A 22,786-nucleotide genomic window follows, 5' to 3' on the forward strand; every position below is an offset into this window, starting at 1 on the left:
AATTCCTCATTCTACCTGTATTCAATACGCAGATGACTCCACCATAAGTTGTTCAGCTAATTCTCCTTTTGAGCTACAGTCCCTTACCCAAAAAGCATTTAATACAGTAGAACAATGGTTTTTAAACCGCTGCCTCCTACTGAACCCCAAAAAACTAAACTTCTACTTTCTACTCCAACCCAAAAGTCAACTCCAGCTTACTTCACACTCATATCTAAGAACGGCACTCTCATATCTCCTGACCCAACCACCAAACTTTTAGGAATAACTATAGATAGCAACCTGAACTTTGATAGTCACATTAACAGTACAATAAAATCAGTCAACAAGAAACTGGGATCCCTCTATAGAATCAAACCCTTTCTTACCCCATTAGCCAGGACCATTATAGCCAGAACTCATGTAATCTCCACTCTACTCTATGCTTCACCTATATACAATAATCTTTCTAAAAACAACCTCAACAAACTGGCAATTTCCTATAATAATATTACTAGATTTGCCACTGGTTCTCCTTTTAGAACTCATTATTGTAGCAACCTAAATCAATTAGGATAGCTAGAGTTCCAAAATCAGCTTCTATTTCACCAGCTTGCTATTACCCATAAGAGCCTGTATCACCCCACCAATACCCCTACACTCTCTACTCTCATTACCCCCTACAACAATCTTAAGAATCTACGCTCCTCTAATAAACTACTTATTAGTAGTAGCAGATCAAACAACTTAGCAGGAGACTCTGCGTTCTCTAATTCTGTAGGAAAATACTGGAACCTACTTCCCACTGAACTCCTATCACTATCCTCAATAACACTTTTTAAACAGAAACTAAAACTATTTCTTAGTACACATTGGTTATGCCCTTGTACTAACCCTGACTAACTTTTTTACTTTATACCTATGTATACTTTTTACCTAATATTAAACTGCACTAACTACTGACTTCTCCTTACTGATTCATATAAATCATGTTTTCCAATTGAATTCTATGTATATATGTATATAGTAAACAACTTTTTGTATATTACCTTTACTATTTGTATTATGCTCACCATTAGTTTTGTACTTTTTTTAATAACAGCTGCATCAAGCTTGTACTGTTGCAACATTATTGGACTTTTTTTAATAACAGCTGCTTCAAGCTTGTACTGTTGCAACATTTATTAGTATATTGTGTATATGTGTTGGAGCTTTTCCCTCCGGGACTCTACTGAAAATGGACATGTATCCAGTTAGACTAGCCCGGTCAACAAATGTAAAATAAATAAATAAAATAAACCTAAGTCTGAGTGTTGTAGCCCCATAATCACCATGCATGCAGTAACCTAAGTCTGAGGGTTGTAGCCCCATAATCACCATGCATGCAGTAACCTAAGTCTGAGGGTTGTAGCCCCACAATCACCATGCATGCAATAACCCAAGTCTGCGGGTTGTAGCCCCACACACATGACCAGTTGTAGTACACCAGGACTCCGAGCACATTTAACACATCAGGATGAAAAGCAGCTGAGAAAAATGCAAGTGACTTGCAGTGTCCCCTTAATGCATAGATGCAAGTCATTAAGTAGCCAGTGCATGCATCATGTAAAAAGTCCAGGAATGGATCACATCAACACTATAAGATGAAAAGCATAATCAAAATGAGTGAATATGAAGGCCAATACTGACATCCGATGAGGATGCATGCATGCTGAATAGGAAACAGAGGCACATCAGCATGCCCTTTTGGCCTTTGGACATCATTGAGGAGGGTAAACACACACTAAATAGCAGCCTGTGCAATGCACTATGCAAAAGAACCCACAGTTAGTGAAGCACTGTCTGCACCCAGCTGTATGTAGATGATACATGGCAACACAGCACCATACTGGGTTTGTTATTAAAACAGTGGAACACAACTAAGATAAAAGCAAAAATCAGAAGTGCTGCAGTGATGAAATGTAACATTCAAGCACATTCATCATGTGGCATTCATTAGTTACAGTTTGTCTCCTCCTGGGTTTTGCCAACTCTTGAAGCTTGTCATCTTCCTCCACCTGGTCACAGGATATAATCAACTACATTAACCAATTAAATAATACGTGGAAGGCTGGACAAAACTTTTACAATGTGGATCACAGTTATTTGTAGCGTCTGTGTGGTACAATTCTGCATGGTCCAAAATTGCCTTTAAAGACTTCCTATTCTGGAAAAGTGTAGCTTCCTAATAACTTTGATTCACAAACTCAGTGGCCCAATTGTCCAACAATCCAAGAGATCTGGGATCAGGGATCTTGTGGTTCATGTTGGGCATTTGGTGCTGTAGAGTCCATGTCTGACTGTGTCTGCATCCACTGTGGGGGAAAGGAAAATGTGGAGGAATCTGCTGAAGATCTGCCTTCATACTGCAGCTTTGAGTGTGGAATGGATTGCAATGGTGGCTATCCATCGGGAGCCTGGCAGTACTGCACTGAAAGTGGCTTGGTGTCTGGAGGGGGGGGTTGTATGGTTCTGGCATAGGTTGTAGGCCATATACTATTCCTCCCTGCGAACATCGCGTGAATGGCTCACACCGACCATGTTCTGGAGAAGGAGGTGACACGTCACCCTGTGTGATGCCGGTTATACTCCTTCATATGAAAAGACAAGATTTACAGTGGCTCTGCCCATAGTGTCCCTTCCTCTCGCCCATAGTGTCCCTTCCTCTCGCCCATAGTGTCCCTTCCTCTCGCCCATAGTGTCCCTTCCTCTCGCCCATAGTGTCCCTTCCTCTCGCCCATAGTGTCCCTTCCTCTCGCCCATAGTGTCCCTTCCTCTCACCCATAGTGTCCCTTCCTCTCACCCATAGTGTCCCTTCCTCTCCTGCAAGCATAATGGAAAAAAAATTATAAGACTGGACCCATGGAGGGGGCCTTCACAGTGTATGAGGACTTCCTGCTGTATAAATCAGGTGTGTACCAGCATCACACTGGAGAAGCAGTCGGGGGTCATGCTATTAAGATCTTGGGCTGGGGCATAGAAAACAACACTCCTTACTGGCTGGCTGCTAACTTATGGAATACAGACTGGGGTGATAATGGCTACTTCAAAATCTTCCACGTGCAGTTTCATTGTGGTACTGAGTCTGAGATTCAGGCTGGAATTCCAAAAAATGCAGCAGAGCTTTCTAACAGCATCCTCTTTTGAAAAGTGCAAGAAGTATTTTGCAGCAACACAGTCAGAGAGAAAACATTACTGAAAATCACTGCTTTTATTTTAAATTTAAGGGCATACTTTTTAACTGCTATAATGAAAGCCAGTTCCAAATCATGCTTGCCTAAGTGCAATTAGGTTTTACATTTTTAATTGTATTAGTTTTAGCCTTGTGTTTACATGCGACTGCTTATAAGAATGATACCGTTTATAACTGACCATAAATTGAGAACCATGTTTTTTTAATCAGTATATTCTAATTGGGAGACTTTTTTTGCTCTAATTTGCATTTAAACTGTAACCCCCAAAGGCGGGGGGTGGGGGTTATGCAGTAACTGACTTTAGTCCTGCTTATGAGAACTGCCCACTGTCCTACTAGCAGTCTTACTGATATCGGAACACTACAGATTCAGACATTCATAGGACATGGCATTATTTAGTTCAGGAAATGTTTAAAGGGTGGCATGATGCATGGTAATCCCATGAGCTAGGCTTGTAAAGGCTCCAGGGCCATTAGCCTAGTACACAACTATGAACCTATGAACCTATGTGCTAAGACTGTAGTTTCTAGCATAATTATTTATATGTCAACAATTATACAAACAATGGGCCTTGGGTAATTGCTGGTCCAGAATCTCAAGTAAGATCATTTTGCAATATATAATGATCTCTGTATTCACTGGTTTCTGTACTGCACTGCTATTGGAGTTATTACAAGCCCGAGGCTCTGTAGTAAAGAAGTGACAAAGATGCACTTAGAGAAAATAATAGCTCATTCTGTTAGTTTTGTTTATAAGGAGGACAGCCACACCCCTTAACACCTAAAATTGCATTTGCTATGAGGAAGGATAGAAGGGGGTGAGAGGGGGGAACACCCTTTACAAAAAGAATTAACAAAGAAAAAAATAATAAAAATAATAATAATCTGTCAGACTGTTAAGGCAGTAACAGCTGTCAAACTGCGCTTACCACTGCAACATTCTTCTGAGAAATATAAAAATGCACTAAAAGGTGTAATGTTTTAAATTACTGCCTTTATGTCCACATACTGTGTGAGCTGTATTAATGCGCAGTCAGACAACACCAAGCCTGTTTACAGCGGTCAGAGCAGTCCATGCTCCCAGCTGCTCCTGTGTGATGGACGGCACTCACTCGGCAGTGGGCAGCTATACTGAAGGACAGGTGGCCCATATGTTAACATGGAGTTAAACAAGTAATTATGGAACAAAAATATAGTCAGCTATAATAAGGTACAGAAACAGTATCCTAGGAAGATTATACCTCTCTGTGGACAGCAATATAGGTTAAATTAATTTTAGTTCATGAAGTTAATCAGTGCTTAAAACATTTTGCTGAAAGTTTAGCAGGCCAGACTACCAAGGCTGCTTAAAAACTTGAATAATAAAGCTGTTTATAAGCTGCATCTCCTGTCGTGGGAATATCAAAACTGCATACAAATAATATAGTAATTTTTATAAGTATTAACTCCCCTTGTTGAATATTCTTCTGCCCCAGTGAAAAACCAATGCATTTTATTACTGTAATTAATTTGCAAAGCACATTTGCATAATATAATAAATATTTATTTCAGCAAAGTTAGTAAACCAGAAATTAACTTGAATAGTTTATAATTAGTGAGTCTGTATTTTTATCATGAATTATAAATTCAGTATTAAATTAATTTTGTATTGCGTGATAAACTGAAATATGCTGGTGGTGATATTTTAACTTCAAGTCAAAACAGAGCTACAAAAAATGTAATTATTTAGTATGACTAATTAAAAATATTTCACTGAGACAAGGTGCCTAATGAGAACAACAAACTTAAAGTATAATTAGATGCCAAAAACATGATAAGGCTTAAAAACAATAATGCAGAAAAAAGTCAAAACTGCAATGGAAAGACGAGACTTATAGTAATATGAAATGATATAAGACAAGACTGTAAGAAAAGAACACTGAAATATATTAAGTGCAACAGGTTGCCAGTAAAGCTTATAATGAATCTATAGCAGATATATATGTTTTCATTTTGTACATTTGTTAACTGGGTGAGTCTGGTGGGCATGTTAATTTTCCAGGGGTGATTCAGAAGCACTGTTGGTAAGTGACTTAATCAGAGATGTAGTGTAAAGAAACAGAGATAGGAGGAATCAGCTGAGTAAGAATTAAAGAAAAACGTCTCGTCACTTATGAAAAGAGAAAATAGACACAAAGGAAAATTCAAAGACTGTGAGACACAAAAGTGGATGTAAATACAGTCACAAGTACACAGTTCAATGAAAAGCATCTTCCCAAGCCAAATATAAATATGGTTTCAAAATGCCCGCTCCCTGAGCCTCCATCCTTTGACCCCCCCCACACATATATTTATACAAGTTACAGCACTTACAAGAAATGTTGTTGAAACGTTCCTGTCTTGCCCAAAGCACAGGCATGATAAAACTATATACTGCTGTTTGTGATGTGAAGAAATGCTTTGACACGATATATACTGCGTTTTTTTGTGTGAAGAAATGCTTGACATGATATATACTGTTTTCTGTGTGAAGAAATGCTTTGACACGATATATACTGCTGTTTGTTGTGGGAAGAAATGCTTTGACACAAAATGTACTGTTTGCTGTGTGAAGAAATGCTTTGACACGATATATACTGCTGTTTTTTGTGAGAAGAAATGCTTTGACATGATATATACTGCTGTTTGTTGTGTGAAGAAATGCTTTGACACAATTTATACTGTTTGCATTGTGAAGAAATGCTTTGACACAATATATACTGCTGCTTGTGATGTGAAGAAATGCTTTGACACGATATATACTACTTGCTGTGTGAAGAAATGCTTTGACACAATATATACTGTTTGCTGTGTGAAGAAATGCTTTGACACAATATATACTGCTGTTTGTTGTGTGAAGAAATGCTTTGACACGATATATACTGCTGTTTGTTGTGTGAAGAAATGCTTTGACATGATATATACTGTGGTTTGCTGTGTGAAGAAATGCTTTGACACGATATATACTGCTGTTTGTGATGTGAAGAAATGCTTTGACACGATATATACTGCTGTTTGTTGTGTGAAGAAATGCTTTGACACGATATGTACTGCTGATTGTTGTATGAAGAAATGCTTTGACATGATATATACTGTTTGTTGTGTGAAGAAATGCTTTGACACAATATATACTGCTGATTGTTGTGTGAAGAAATGCTTTGACACGATATATACTGCTGTTTGTTGTATGAAAAAATGCTTTGACACAATATATACTGTTTGTTGTATGAAGAAATGCTTTGACATGATATATACTGCTGTTTGTTGTGGGAAGAAATGCTTTGACATGATATATACTGCTGTTTGTTGTGTGAAGAAATGCTTTGACACAATATATACTGCTGTTTGTGATGTGAAGAAATGCTTTGACATGATAAATACTGTTTGCTGTGTGAAGAAATGCTTTGACACGATATATACTGTTTGCTGTGTGAAGAAATGCTTTGACATGATATATACTGCTGTTTGTTGTATGAAGAAATGCTTTGACACGATATATACTGCTGTTTGTTGTGTGAAGAAATGCTTTGACACGATATATACTGTTTGCTGTGTGAAGAAATGCTTTGACATGATATATACTGCTGTTTGTTGTATGAAGAAATGCTTTGACACGATATATACTGCTGTTTGTTGTGTGAAGAAATGCTTTGACACGATATATACTGCTGTTTGTGATGTGAAGAAATGTTTTGACACAATATATACTGCTGTTTGTTATGTGAAGAAATGCTTTGACACAATATATACTGTTTGTTGTGAGAAGAAATGCTTTGATATGATATATACTGCTGTTTTTTGTGTGAAGAAATGCTTTGACATGATATATACTGTTTGCTGTGTTAAGAAATGCTTTGACGTGATATATACTTCTGTTTATTGTGTGAAGAAATGCTTTGACACGATATATACTGTTTGCTGTGTGAAGAAATGCTTTGACACGATATATACTGCTATTTGTTGTATGAAGAAATGCTTTGACATGATATATACTGTTTGTTGTATGAAGAAATGCTTTGACACGATATATACTGCTGTTTGTGAGGTAAAGAAATGCTTTGACACGATATATACTGCTGTTTGTTGTGTGAAGACATGCTTTGACACGATATATACTGCTGTTTGTTGTGTGAAGAAATACTTTGACACGATATATACTGCTGTTTGTGATGTGAAGAAATGCTTTTACATGATATATACTGCTGTTTGTTGTGTGAAGAAATGCTTTGATGCGATATATACTGCTGTTTGTTGTGTGAAGAAATGCTTTGACATGATATATACTGTGGTTTGCTGTGTGAAGAAATGCTTTGACACGATATATACTGCTGTTTGTGATGTGAAGAAATGCTTTGACACGATATATACTACTTGCTGTGTGAAGAAATGCTTTGACACAATATATACTGTTTGCTGTGTGAAGAAATGCTTTGACAATATATACTGCTGTTTGTTGTGTGAAGAAATGCTTTGACACGATATATACTGCTGTTTGTTGTGTGAAGAAATGCTTTGACATGATATATACTGTGGTTTGCTGTGTGAAGAAATGCTTTGACGCAATATATACTGCTGATTGTTGTGTGAAGACATGCTTTGACACGATATATACTGCTGTTTGTTGTGTGAAGAAATGCTTTGATGCGATATATACTGCTGTTTGTGATGTGAAAAAATGCTTTGACACGATATATACTGCTGTTTGTTGTGTGAAGAAATGCTTTGACATGATATGTACTGCTGATTGTTGTATGAAGAAATGCTTTGACATGATATATACTGTTTGTTGTGTGAAGAAATGCTTTGACGCAATATATACTGCTGATTGTTGTGTGAAGAAATGCTTTGACACGATATATACTGCTGTTTGTTGTATGAAAAAATGCTTTGACACAATATATACTGTTTGTTGTATGAAGAAATGCTTTGACATGATATATACTGCTGTTTGTTGTGGGAAGAAATGCTTTGACACGATATATACTGCTGTTTGTTGTGTGAAGAAATGCTTTGACACAATATATACTGCTGTTTGTGATGTGAAGAAATGCTTTGACATGATAAATACTGTTTGCTGTGTGAAGAAATGCTTTGACACGATCTATACTGTTTGCTGTGTGAAGAAATGCTTTGACATGATATATACTGCTGTTTGTTGTATGAAGAAATGCTTTGACACGATATATACTGCTGTTTGTTGTGTGAAAAAATGCTTTGACACGATATATACTGTTTGCTGTGTGAAGAAATGCTTTGACATGATATATACTGCTGTTTGTTGTATGAAGAAATGCTTTGACACGATATATACTGCTGTTTGTTGTCTGAAGAAATGCTTTGACACGATATATACTGCTGTTTGTGATGTGAAGAAATGTTTTGACACAATATATACTGCTGTTTGTTATGTGAAGAAATGCTTTGACACAATATATACTGTTTGTTGTGAGAAGAAATGCTTTGATATGATATATACTGCTGTTTTTTGTGTGAAGAAATGCTTTGACATGATATATACTGTTTGCTGTGTTAAGAAATGCTTTGACGTGATATATACTTCTGTTTATTGTGTGAAGAAATGCTTTGACACGATATATACTGTTTGCTGTGTGAAGAAATGCTTTGACACGATATATACTGCTATTTGTTGTATGAAGAAATGCTTTGACATGATATATACTGTTTGTTGTATGAAGAAATGCTTTGACACGATATATACTGCTGTTTGTGAGGTAAAGAAATGCTTTGACACGATATATACTGCTGTTTGTTGTGTGAAGACATGCTTTGACACGATATATACTGCTGTTTGTTGTGTGAAAAAATACTTTGACACGATATATACTGCTGTTTGTGATGTGAAGAAATGCTTTTACATGATATATACTGCTGTTTGTTGTGTGAAGAAATGCTTTGATGCGATATATACTGCTGTTTGTTGTGTGAAGAAATGCTTTTACATGATATATACTGCTGTTTGTTGTGTGAAGAAATGCTTTGACGCGATATATACTGCTGTTTGTTGTCTGAAGAAATGCTTTGACATGATATTTACTGCTGTTTGTTGTGTGAAGAAATGCTTTGACACGATATATACTGTTTGCTGTGTGAAGAAATGCTTTGACATGATATATACTGCTGTTTTTTGTGTGAAGAAATGCTTTGACATGATATATACTGTTTTCTGTGTGAAGAAATGCTTTGACACGATATATACTGCTGTTTGTTGTGGGAAGAAATGCTTTGACATGAAATATACTGTTTGCTGTGTGAAGAAATGCTTTGACACGATATATACTGCTGTTTTTTGTGAGAAGAAATGCTTTGACATGATATATACTGCTGTTTGTTGTGGGAAGAAATGCTTTGACACGATATATACTGTTTGCATTGTGAAGAAATGCTTTGACACAATATATACTGCTGCTTGTGATGTGAAGAAATGCTTTGACACGATATATACTATTTGCTGTGTGAATAAATGCTTTGACACGATATATACTGTTTGCTGTGTGAGGAAATGCTTTGACACAATATATACTGCTGTTTGTTGTGTGAAGAAATGCTTTGACATGATATATACTGTGGTTTGCTGTGTGAAGAAATGCTTTGACACGATATATACTGCTGTTTGTGATGTGAAGAAATGCTTTGACACGATATATACTGCTGTTTGTTGTGTGAAGAAATGCTTTGACACGATATGTACTGCTGATTGTTGTATGAAGAAATGCTTTGACATGATATATACTGTTTGTTGTGTGAAGAAATGCTTTGACACAATATATACTGCTGATTGTTGTGTGAAGAAATGCTTTGACACGATATATACTGCTGTTTGTTGTATGAAAAAATGCTTTGACACAATATATACTGTTTGTTGTATGAAGAAATGCTTTGACATGATATATACTGTTGTTTGTTGTGTGAAGAAATGCTTTGACACGATATATACTGCTGTTTGTTTTGGGAAGAAATGCTTTGACACGATATATACTGCTGTTTGTTGTGTGAAGAAATGCTTTGACACAATATATACTGCTGTTTGTGATGTGAAGAAATACTTTGACACGATATATACTGCTGTTTGTGATGTGAAGAAATTCTTTGACATGATATATACTGTTTGCTGTGTGAAGAAATGCTTTGACACAATATATACTGTTTGCTGTGTGAAGAAATGCTTTGACATGATATATACTGCTGTTTGTTGTATGAAGAAATGCTTTGACACGATATATACTGCTGTTTGTTGTGTGAAGAAATGCTTTGACATGATATATACTGCTGTTTGTGATGTGAAGAAATGTTTTGACACAATATATACTGCTGTTTGTTGTGTGAAGAAATGCTTTGCCACGATATATACTCTTTGTTGTGAGAAGAAATGCTTTGACATGATATATACTGCTGTTTTTTGTGTGAAGAAATGCTTTGACATGATATATACTGTTTGCTGTGTTAAGAAATGCTTTGACATGATATATACTGCTGTTTATTGTGTGAAGAAATGCTTTGACACGATATATACTGTTTGCTGTGTGAAGAAATGCTTTGACACGATATATACTGCTATTTGTTGTATGAAGAAATGCTTTGACACGATATATACTGTTTGCTGTGTGAAGAAATGCTTTGACACGATATATACTGCTATTTGTTGTATGACGAAATGCTTTGACATGATATATACTGTTTGTTGTATGAAGAAATGCTTTGACACGATATATACTGCTGTTTGTGAGGTAAAGAAATGCTTTGACATGATATATACTGCTGTTTGTTGTGTGAAGACATGCTTTGACACGATATATACTGCTGTTTGTTGTGTGAAGAAATACTTTGACACGATATATACTGCTGTTTGTGATGTGAAGAAATGCTTTTACATGATATATACTGCTGTTTGTTGTGTGAAGAAATGCTTTGATGCGATATATACTGCTGTTTGTTGTGTGAAGAAATGCTTTTACATGATATATACTGCTGTTTGTTGTGTGAAAAAATGCTTTGACATGATATATACTGTGGTTTGCTGTGTGAAGAAATGCTTTGACACGATATATACTGCTGTTTGTGATGTGAAGAAATGCTTTGACACGATATATACTGCTGTTTGTTGTGTGAAGAAATGCTTTGACACGATATGTACTGCTGTTTCTTGTATGAAGAAATGCTTTGACACGATATATACTGCTGTTTGTTGTGTGAAGAAATGCTTTGACACGATATATACTGGTTGTTGTGTGAAGAAATGCTTTGACATGATATATACTGCTGTTTTTTGTGTGAAGAAATGCTTTGACATGATATATACTGCTGATTGTTGTGTGAAGAAATGGTTTGACACGATATATACTGTTTGCTGTGTGAAGAAATGCTTTGACATGATATATACTGCTGTTTCTTGTATGAAGAAATGCTTTGACATGATATATACTGCTGTTTGTTGTGTGAAGGAATGCTTTGACACGATATATACTGTTTGTTGTGTGAAGAAATGCTTTGACATGATATATACTGCTGTTTGTAATGTGAAGAAATGCTTTGACACAATATATACTGCTGTTTTTTGTGTGAAGAAATGCTTTGACACGATATATACTGCTGTTTTTTGTGTGAAGAAATGCTTTGACATGATATATACTGCTGATTGTTGTGTGAAGAAATGGTTTGACACGATATATACTGTTTGCTGTGTGAAGAAATGCTTTGACATGATATATACTGCTGTTTCTTGTATGAAGAAATGCTTTGACATGATATATACTGCTGTTTGTTGTGTGAAGGAATGCTTTGACACGATATATACTGTTTGTTGTGTGAAGAAATGCTTTGACATGATATATACTGCTGTTTGTAATGTGAAGAAATGCTTTGACACAATATATACTGCTGTTTTTTGTGTGAAGAAATGCTTTGACATGATATATACTGCTGATTGTTGTGTGAATAAATGCTTTGACACATCTCTCAGTCTCTTACACCAGAACGTCTGAAACACTACAGCAGTACATCTAAACAGAGTTTCTTTAATAAATCTTTATATGAATCAGAAGTTGCTTGCTGTGGGATCCCCTTGTAAGTTGATGGCTCAGGCAGATGTCCCTTTCATCCTGCTCTTTCTGCAACTCCCAGAAACAGCATATCAAAAGATGTGAGAGCTCTGATGTGAGATCTGAGTGGGCAGCAGAAATCAATTATTCACTTATTATCCCATTCAAAACCACAGGAAAAACTTCTTAAAAGCCAACCGTTTCTGGAAACATATATACTAGACATTGTCCAATACATCCCTGCCTGTTGTGTTGTACGACAACAAGCTATTTGTGACTGCATGGTTCCACCTGTGAAAGTAAACACATGTAGAAAGGTGTCTGATACCAGGCAGTAGAGATTACCTTTAATGGACATTTATAAACAGTCCAGTAAACAGCTGCAGTGGTCAAATATCACTGCACCAAAAACAAAAAGAGCAATTATTGTTCTCCACTTGAAATGCAAAAAAAAAAAAAAAATGACAAAAATAAGGTAACTGGCTTATTCACAGCAACAAAAGGCAAGAGACAGGTCAGAACATTTCCAAACCTGAAAGGTAGAGTGTGCGTACAGTACACAAACAGTCAGCATTTCCACAATAGAGAAGCACTGCAAATGAAGAGGCAAGTTATCGGCAGGAACATTACATAAATAGCAGTCCAAGAGCTCATCATAAGCCAGCAATCAGTGGTTTAAAAATCGTGCCTGGTAATGGTTCAGTGTACCAGTGTGTCACATAATGTGCAGAACAGTACAAAAACATGCACCTGACCTGCTACATAGAGAGGTAGGCTGTCTGTAGGCTGTAACAGTATTTGCTGCATTTCAGAGCTGCATTCCTGCAAACAACAGTTTTAACCATTAACAATGTTAAATCAGCCAACAGTAAAGTAGCTGAAAAAAAAAACTGGCAAATATCAACAAAGCCGAAATCTAAGGGGGGGGGGGTAGAAACAAAGTCGCCAAATCAAAATTTAAAAACTCTTTTTGTAAGATTAAAAAAAAATCTATCCATCTATCCATCTTGCTTGTCATGGTCTGCTATTAGAGTATCAGAATGAAAGCATGGAAAACTGCAGAGAAACACACACACACACACACACACACACACACACACACACAAAGAGCATCCGTACACTCACACATGCACAGAAAGAAACACACGCAGAAGATGCACACACACTCACACGCACACATGCACACGTGTGCGCGCGCACACACACAGACACACACACACAAACACACAGCATGCACACACTCACACGTGCACAGTCACACACACACACATAAACACAAAGCATACACATAATCACACAAACTTGCACAGGCACACACACATATATACACACACACACACACGTGTGCGCGCACACACACACACACACACGCACACTCTCTCACACACAGTATGCACACACACACACACACACACACACACACACACACACACACACACAAACACACACACACACAACATGCACACACTCACACGTGCACAGTCACACACACACACATACACACACTCACACAAACTTGCACAGGCACACACACACACACACACACACACACACACACTCTCTCACACACAGTATGCACACACACACACACACACACACACACACACACACACACACACACACATGCACACACACACACAGGTAACTAAGGCTACTGTCCTCTGTCCTATGCTACCAGTCAATGACCAAAAATGATCATCAGATGCAATTCCTTTGCCTATTATTATGCTTTTGCTAGTCTTCTTACTTTTGTCCAGTCTCTAAGTAATACTTATTTATTTTATATTAGTTTCTTTACTACTGGGGTAGTACACTGATCACTGTAGACCATTTGCAGGCACAGCCCAGGTGAAGAGATTCACAAAAAATAAAACAGAACTAATTCACAAACACAGAGTAATCACAGAAGGTGGATAATCCCAAAGATGACTGATACGATATGTAGATAATAGCAGCAGAGTAGAAAATTAAATGTGAATTCATTTTAGTAATAAATATGAGAAGGACGCAGCAGCTGAGAGCAGTGGATCAAAGTAGTAATGATGTGGGTGAGGAGGGAGTCCGGTTATATGTCCAGTGGAAAAGCACCTGAAAAGAATCACAGTATTATGCAATCAGTCAGGTAAGGTTCTTCCTCTATGTCTCCACACAGAGAACACCTCCATAGGTTCAGGGAAAGAATATTATCCCCAGGAGTTACTCAGCCTCCTTTAATACTCCACCTCATATCTCATCACTGCCCTTAGGAGATGTTTTGCCCTCTTGTCTTGAAGCAAAATCAGGAAGAAGATGAATTGAATTAAGGTTATAGGACAGTAAAAAGTTTGTCCTTTTAAGAAATCAAAATACCAATTTAACTGTGGTAATGATCAGTAAGAGTAGATGCCCTGAGATATAACACTTAAAAGTGATGAGCACTGTCATACCAAAGAAATAAATACATTATTTTGTTTTATTCCTCTGGCATACCATTTTATTTCTAATGTATTCTGTTTGCTAACAGCATTTAATAAAGAAGTGTGGAGTTTTACTGAGAACCATATAAAAAGCTGTTGTTATGACCAGTTCATTTATTGGAGGTGGACAAATCACCTACTATATGAGCAAGGCTAAAGCCTGAGATGCATTGTTTTAGGTAGGTTTTACAGTGTGTTATTTAGTTTACATTACATCCAAAGAATATTACAAAGTTGTTCTGAATATCCACTCATTTTATTAATGGTAAAGTACACAGTGGAGGAATGTTCACAGTGCATAGAATAACTGTAGTCAAAAGTCACCCTGACTAGCTGAATTTATAAGAGCAGCCAGTTTATTACTGAATCATTCCTTGACCGAGATATGATTACTAGCATAGGACAGAACCAGCTTTTTTATATAGAAACAGGCCCCATCTCTTATGACCTTATCAATTGTTTTGAACGACCTTGTACAACAATCCTTCGACCGTGGATCTATTTGAGCTGCTATGTTTGAGACCCTTCATCTTTATTCTAATAGCCCTACTTTATTATTAATGCTTGCACAATTAAGGTAAGTAATCTTTATGCATTTACCACTGGGGAGTGGGCATTGAAAAATAATCTGGGCAATAAGATGCTGTTATGGACAATAAACTTCTCCACTGGGCTGTTTTGAAGTTTCGCAATTTAAACATGCTGATAGGGACTGGGTTTGCTGGAATCCCACCAGAAGTTACTTATTTTACATATAACATATTACATATAAGAATAAAATGGTTTATATTGAAGGCTAAGTATTATACTCAATCCAGAAAATATTTGTGGAATAATTTTTAATGACAATAGTATGAACTGTTACTGATATGTTACAGCAGTGTTTTGAGTAAGAACTTCATTTTATATGTATTTACATATATATATATATATATATATATATATATATATATATATATATATATATATATATGGGTCTATATCAGGACATCAAGGTTTCAAACCTTTGAATGTTCTAATATCAAACCATATGCAGCAAAAGCTTAAAATATCGAAGCAACAGAAACCCACATTTTTTCTTTGGGAAAGAATTCGGTTGTCCGTTTCTGTTGCTTTGGTATTTTCAGTGCTGTGGTGGAAAGTTACAGGTCAAGTTCAGGTAAGTGTGCAGTTGTGTGGATGTGAGGGTTAGGGTGGGTTAGGTGAGTTAGGGTTATGACGCGGGTTAGGTATGTGTGTGATTGTGTGGACTTGAGGGTTAGGGCGGGTTAGGTCAGTTAGGGTTAGGGAGCGGGTGAGTTGAGTTTGCGATAGTGACAGACCTTAGGGTTAGGGTTTGGGTTAAGGTAAGTGGATAGTTAGTGGTGTGTGTATAGTTTAGTGTAGGTTAGGTGTAAGATTTTAGGTGTATGTGTGTAGATTGCTGTTTGTTTGGTGTGCTTGTGTTGTGTGTATGTGTTTTGGAACAGGGTTAGGGTTTGGGTTAAGGTGAGTGGATAGTTAGTGGTGTGTGTATAGTTTAGTGTAGGTTAGGTGTAAGCTTTAAGGTGTATGTGTGTGGATTGCTGTTTGTTTGGTGTGCTTGTGTTGCATGTATGTGTTTTGGAACAGCAATTCTTTTCCCTAGGAAAAAAATCGCTGTTCTGACAGTTCGAGATTGTAAGCTTTCGCTTTCATAGGGTTGATTAATTACCGTTCAATCTGCATTTGGGTAAAGGAATGAGATGGGATAGAAACTGTGAAATATTTCTTTGGTGTATAAAGACTACATGAAAGGAGTTGTAGATTTAATTGCCTTTTAAAATTTCTGTAGTTTCTTAAATAAATTTCAAATGGAAAGGTGCTAGGAGCTACGCAAGAGAAAGAAAATAACTGGCAGCACTTAAGGAAGATAAACCCATGAATGTTCTGGGCTCTGTCCTCCGAAATCTCTTCATGGTGTTGGAAGATACCCTGACACAGAACTCCAGCAGGTCACTGGTGACTGCAGAAGGATCAGATAACTGGATGTAAGCATGCAGGCTACCCTTGGGTTGGATGATCAGGAAAACTCCAGGGAGATATTACTGAGAGGAAGATAGTAATCTTTACAGAGTACAACAAACTCCAGGACAGCATCCAGCATGGGTTCATGGACAGAAACCGCTGCCAGTCAAACCTGATTGAAATTTATAAGCAGTTACCACACAGAAAGAGGTTTTTTGGTTCAACTCCTGCCTGGGCTGGCTTCTGTGTGGAGTCTGCATGTCCTCCCTGTGTTTGCATGGGATGCCTCTGGGTGCTCCGGTTTCCTCCCTCATATCAAGGACATGTGTCTGGAGCATTTCTCCCTGGGCCACACTGAATATGGGCTCTATCCCAGTCAGACTTTTCCAGTAAACGAATATCAAATATAACAAATAACTGAGTTATGGGTGAATTTGATGGGGGGACTCATGGAGCTGTAGTCTACATGGACTTCAGCAAACATTTGACTTGGTTCCACAGAGGAGACTGACAGGAAAACTGGGTGAGTTGGGGTAGGTCCAAGACTAAGGAATTAGATATCTGCATGGGAGAATAATAAGATTGGAAGAGTAGCGATGAGAGAAATAATGTCAGAAATTAGGAAAGTGACTGGTGGAATGCAACAGGAGTCTGTCCTCAGTCTAGCTCTCATCAGTATGTTTGCCCCAGACATGTCTAAAAGAATAAAAAAAATCATAAATCTCTTTGCTGGTGACAAAAAGTAGGTGCAGCACTAGACAACGGTAGAAGAGTTTAGTGAAGGATTTGGAAAGGCAAACATATGCAGAGTACTGAATTTGCATCTATGTTCAGTCATCAAACAGAAAAATTGTAGAACATTATTACAACAAAAATGGTTTTCAGCAAAACTCCTTGTAAAACTGCCAGTCCAGCTATCTGGAATTTTGTAAGTAACCATATGCCATTTGTGAATAAAAACACGACTCATATGCTTGTCTTACAAATGGAAGAGAACTGTATGTTATGTGTATATTAAACTACTGGTGCAGAAGTGTGTGTTGAATAGGGTTTGTACAGTACTAAGCTTCAATAATGTAACCACAGTGTAACCTACTGGAAAAGAACAGAAATATATATAAACTATATACCTGTGCAAATGTATGTTTTAATAGTAGCAGTTGGAACATACAGAGTTAACTTGCAAAATTTCAAGAAAATAAGTTGAAATTAAAGTATTTTACAACTGTGTTATCTTTCAGTTTCAATGCAGCAAGCAGACACAATGTCTAGAGCTAGAAGTTTTTCTATTGTCTTGAAACAGAAACAATTACTAGGTTTCAAATGTAAAATCATTTTATCGTTTTATGACTTTCAAGTTCTGCAAACGTCTGAGAGATATATACTTCTCACTCAGAGATGTTAAAATTCTGTTAGTATCTGTTAGCCTGGGAACTGAAGGCAGGTGACAAAGAGTGATGTAATCCAAGCTGACCCCGCAGTAATGTTTGATAGTAATTTAAAAACTCTCTCAGAGAGAGACGCTGTGAACATTTTGTATTTTGTCTTGGACCTAGGAAGAACATCCAATCATTATCATTTGCACTTGCCTTGCTCTGTAATAGGTTAATAAGGCACAGTATCTTTTAGATATAGACAGGAATATAGTAAAGATTAGTTTAGATGTTTTCTAAATTTGAAACTGACCTGCAATGTTGTTTTAAAATATTTCCTGTGATTCTGAACTCTGTAGTTACTGTGTTGACTGAGTATTGTGTTGTTCTTGTATTATTTATTATTAAATATATTTAAACCTATCTTTGTGGCTGATATTTGTGAGACATATTTAAGCTCTTAGAGTACTTTCATATGTATTTGGTGACACTGTACAGGCAACGCCTAAGTAGCCTTCAAGTCTTGGTCACACTTACCATTTGGATTATTAGTAACATTACACAGTACATTTGACCACTCTTTGGTAAGGGCCTTAGAGTAGCTGATAAAGAGTTGGTTGGTGGCAGTGATATTTACCTTATAGTCTGGGCAAAAGGGGGAATAGCTAGTAAACCTCCGCCAGCCTTTCCTAGGTGCGTGCATGTTTCTATATAAATCAAATCCCAAAGTGTGTGTGTGTGTGTGTGTCAGCTACTTGGGCAGGGACATGAAGCACTAGTTGGAGAGAGAGGGTGCTGGAGGTTTTGTCTTAACCTTTCAGCTGAGATCTCAGCCCTATAGCTGTTCCAGTGCGGAGTCTTATTGGGGATCTGGCGAGAGAGGGAGAAACCAGCCCCAGACTGACTGTGATCTTTGTGTGCTCTTAAGGGAAATTGTACTTGTCATCCTCCCATTGTGTAAGTCCCTCACTGTTGCCAGTGGTGAGGATTGAGGCTCCTTGATTACTGGGTCAGTGCAGGGGTGTCACATATTAATCGGTAAGCAGTGGTGGGATAGCCACATCACATATTAAATGGTTGACAGTGGTGAGACAGCCACATCACATATTAATTGGTTTGTAGTGGTGTGGATATTGAATTCTTGTAGCCTGTGTACAGTGGTCACTGAAGGTGTTTGTACTCTCAATCAGCCATGCAGTGAACATTCAGAGTTCATATCACAATTGCTTTATTTTTTTGTTAGCTTAGTTAATCAGGGAGAGCAGGCAAGCATGTCATCAGAGGAGTATGGCAAGCTGACATGGAGCCAGTTGGCTGAGATGTGCCAGGCTAAAGGGCTGGTGCATACCAACCTGACTAAAGGACTGGTGCATACCAACCTGACTAAAGGACTGGTGCATACCAACCTGACTAAAGGACTGGTGCATGCCAACCTGACTAAAGGACTGGTGCATCCAAACCTAACTAAAGGACTGGTGCATACCACCCTGACTAAAGGACTGGTGCATACCAACCTGACTAAAGGACTGGTGCATACCAACCTGACTAAAGGACTGGTGCATACCAACCTGACTAAAGGACTGGTGCATACCAACCTGACTAAAGGACTGGTGCATACCAACCTGACTAAAGGACTGGTGCATACCAACCTGACTAAAGGACTGGTGCATGCCAACCTGACTAAAGGACTGGTGCATACCAACCTGACTAAAGGACTGGTGCATGCCAACCTGACTAAAGGACTGGTGCATACCAACCTGACTAAAGCAGACATGATTGCAGCTTTAGTCGCAGCTGCATCGCAGAATAGCAACCAGGGGGACAATCAAACTGGCCTTGAAGATGAACAACTCTCAGAATGTGGACAGCTCATCCTTTCCACAGAGGACTTAAAATCTGTCTGGAGTTGAAGAGTCTTGAGTTGGAGGCCAAGCATTTGGAAATAGAAGCAACAGTGTGACTGAGATGTCTAGAGACTGAGGAAAATGAGAAACTGCAATGTCTGTAAGCTCAGGAGAATGAGAGGCAGAGGCAATGTGAAAAGGAAATGCTGACTGTTCACCAGAGTCATGGAGGTAATGGGGAAGGGAGTAACTGAACCCCAGAAGCAACAAATGTCATTAAATTTCTGCCACAATTTACAGGGGGGATAATTTTGATAGTTGCATTCATATGTTTGAGAGGGTATGTAAACAGAATAATGTTGGCCAAGGGCTCTGGGTACAGTTCCTGACCCCATTACTCCATGGTAAAGCTGTAACCACTATTTCTAAACTGTCTAATACTGATTGTTTAAATTATAATGTTGTAAAAACCGTCTTTTAGATTGTATTAAGTTAACACCTGAAGCTCATAGAAAAAAGTTTCGTGAGTATAAACGCAAGGCAGATGAAAGTGTCTGTGACTATGTTGCTGAACTAAGCACTTATTTTCATAGGCGAGTGAGTGGATGTTATGTCTCCACTTCTGAAGGGCTGGCAGACCTTCTGGTGAGGGACCAAGGCTTTAGAACTTTGCTTGAGGACATCAGAAACTGGTTAATTGATAGACAATGCACTACTGCAGATGAGTTGGGGAAGAATGGAGACCTATACCTAGCGAACAGGGCATCACTGCACAGGAACAGGACACCCAGTGCTGCTCATGGGTCTAAGGGATCCCATGGTGGGCAGCTCAGACTGCTCCAACAGAGTCTGTCAGTAGCAGGGGAAGCCACTAGTCCAGGTGCATGTCCAGGACCAAGGGTTAAATGTTTTAAATGCAATCAGTGGGACTGTGTAGCATACAGATGTCCACAGAGGCAAGGTGGGGAACAAAAGGTGGGAGAGGCAGTAAGTGGGAATGACAAAATGCCAGCAGTAAGTTGTTTTGAGAAAAGAAGGGTGCCAAACTACCACAAGAGGTTATATCCTAACTAAGTGAATGGGAAAGAGGCCATGGCTAACAGAGACACAGCCTCTGACCTAACCATTGTGAAGCCTGCAATGGTTACAGAGGAGCGCTGCTTTCTTGGACATTCTAATCCAGTCAAAGCTTTAGGAAGGACTCCATTCCAAAACCTTTCTCTATGGTTCACCTTGACTGGGAGGGTTGAAAAGGAAGCCAGTATATAGGTGTGTTTGAGGATATCCCTGCAGATGTCCTGATAGGGAATGATTTTGATAATGAAATACCTTGAGTACATGCAGTTACACACAGTCAGGCTTGAAGACAAGCATGTGGGTCTGGTGGCCTGTGGGAGACCCAGACAGACTGCTCACTTGCAGCCAGGACTGGTGAGATGGTTACTTCAGGGAGAGAGCTACCCTGTAGCAGTGAGACTGAAGGTGAGCCAAAGCTGCTTGTGGGTACTGATGTTCTCTTGAATAGAGTGACTGCAAGGCCACTGTCAGAGGATGCCAGACTTCCTGTAGAAGGGGAGCTGGGAAGGGTTACTAAGAGAGAAGTGAGACAGGCTCAGCTCTCAGACCCTACATTACAAGGCCTGAGGAAGGTAGGTAGTGAAGCACCTGATTCTCAAGGGAAAAGGGAATCTGTATACTGGGACAAAGGGTTTCTGTATAGAGAGTGGACCCCTGAGGGAGGGCTAGAGGGTGAGAGAATACAGCAGTTGGTAGTGCCCAGAGCCTACCATCTGGCACTTCTAGCCATAGCCCATGATATTCTCCTTGCATGCCATATGGGCATAAAATATACTAAGAGATGTATTATGCAGAACTTCTATTGGTCTGGGATTTCTAGAGATGTAACAGGGTACTGCAGGACCTGTGAGCAGTGCCAAAAGGTAGGCAAGGCAGAAGACAAGGTTAAAGCTCCTTTGATGCCTTTGCCTGTGATTGAGGAGCCATTTCAGAGGGTAGCTATGGATATTGTGGGGCCTCTGAGTACCCCAAGTTCCAGAGGGAAAAAGTATATCCTAGTGGTAGTATATTATGCTACCAGATACCCTGAATTGGTGGCTCTGTCCTCCATTAAGGCAGAAAAGATGGCATATGCTTTCTTAGAGATTTTCAGCAGGGCAGGTTTCCCAAAAAGAAATACTGACTGACAGAGGTATCAATTTCATGTCAGACCTTCTGGCTTGTCTGTGGAAGTACTGTGGGGTGAAGCACTTAAAGACCACCCCCTACCATACCCAGACTAATGGTCTTGTGAGAGGTTAAACTCTACACTCAAGAAGATGTTACAGGCATTTGCAGACTATTTAAAGAGGGAGTGGGACAAATATTTCTCCATTTGTTTGCTTACAGACAGGTTCCCCAGGAATCCACAGGTTTTTCACCATTGAGTTGCTGTATGGGCGTAGGGTGAGGGTGAGGGATCTCTAGATTTGATTCGAGATGAGTGGGAGGGTGACTGTAAATTTCACAAGGATTCTGTTGTGGCATAGTTCCTAAACCTCAGGACAAGGCTCAGGACATTCCTGGGCTTGGCCAAGGAGAACCTGGCAGAAGCCCAACAGCAGAAAAAGGTCTGATATGACAGAAATGTTCGAGCTAGAGAATATGCTGTAGGGCAGCAGGTAATGGTTCTCATTCCTGTCAGACACAGCAAGCTGCAGGTAGCTTGGGAGGGACCCTACAAGGTGGTAAGGAAGGTCAGTGATTTTGACTACATGGTAGAACTGATAGGCAGGAGGCAGGGGCAGAGATTGTACCATGTTAACATGATGAAACCTTACCATGA

This window comes from Protopterus annectens, chromosome 16.part0, assembly GCF_019279795.1.
Source record: "Protopterus annectens isolate FY-2018-M chromosome 16.part0, PAN1.0, whole genome shotgun sequence".
NCBI classification, from domain to species: domain Eukaryota; kingdom Metazoa; phylum Chordata; order Ceratodontiformes; family Protopteridae; genus Protopterus; species Protopterus annectens.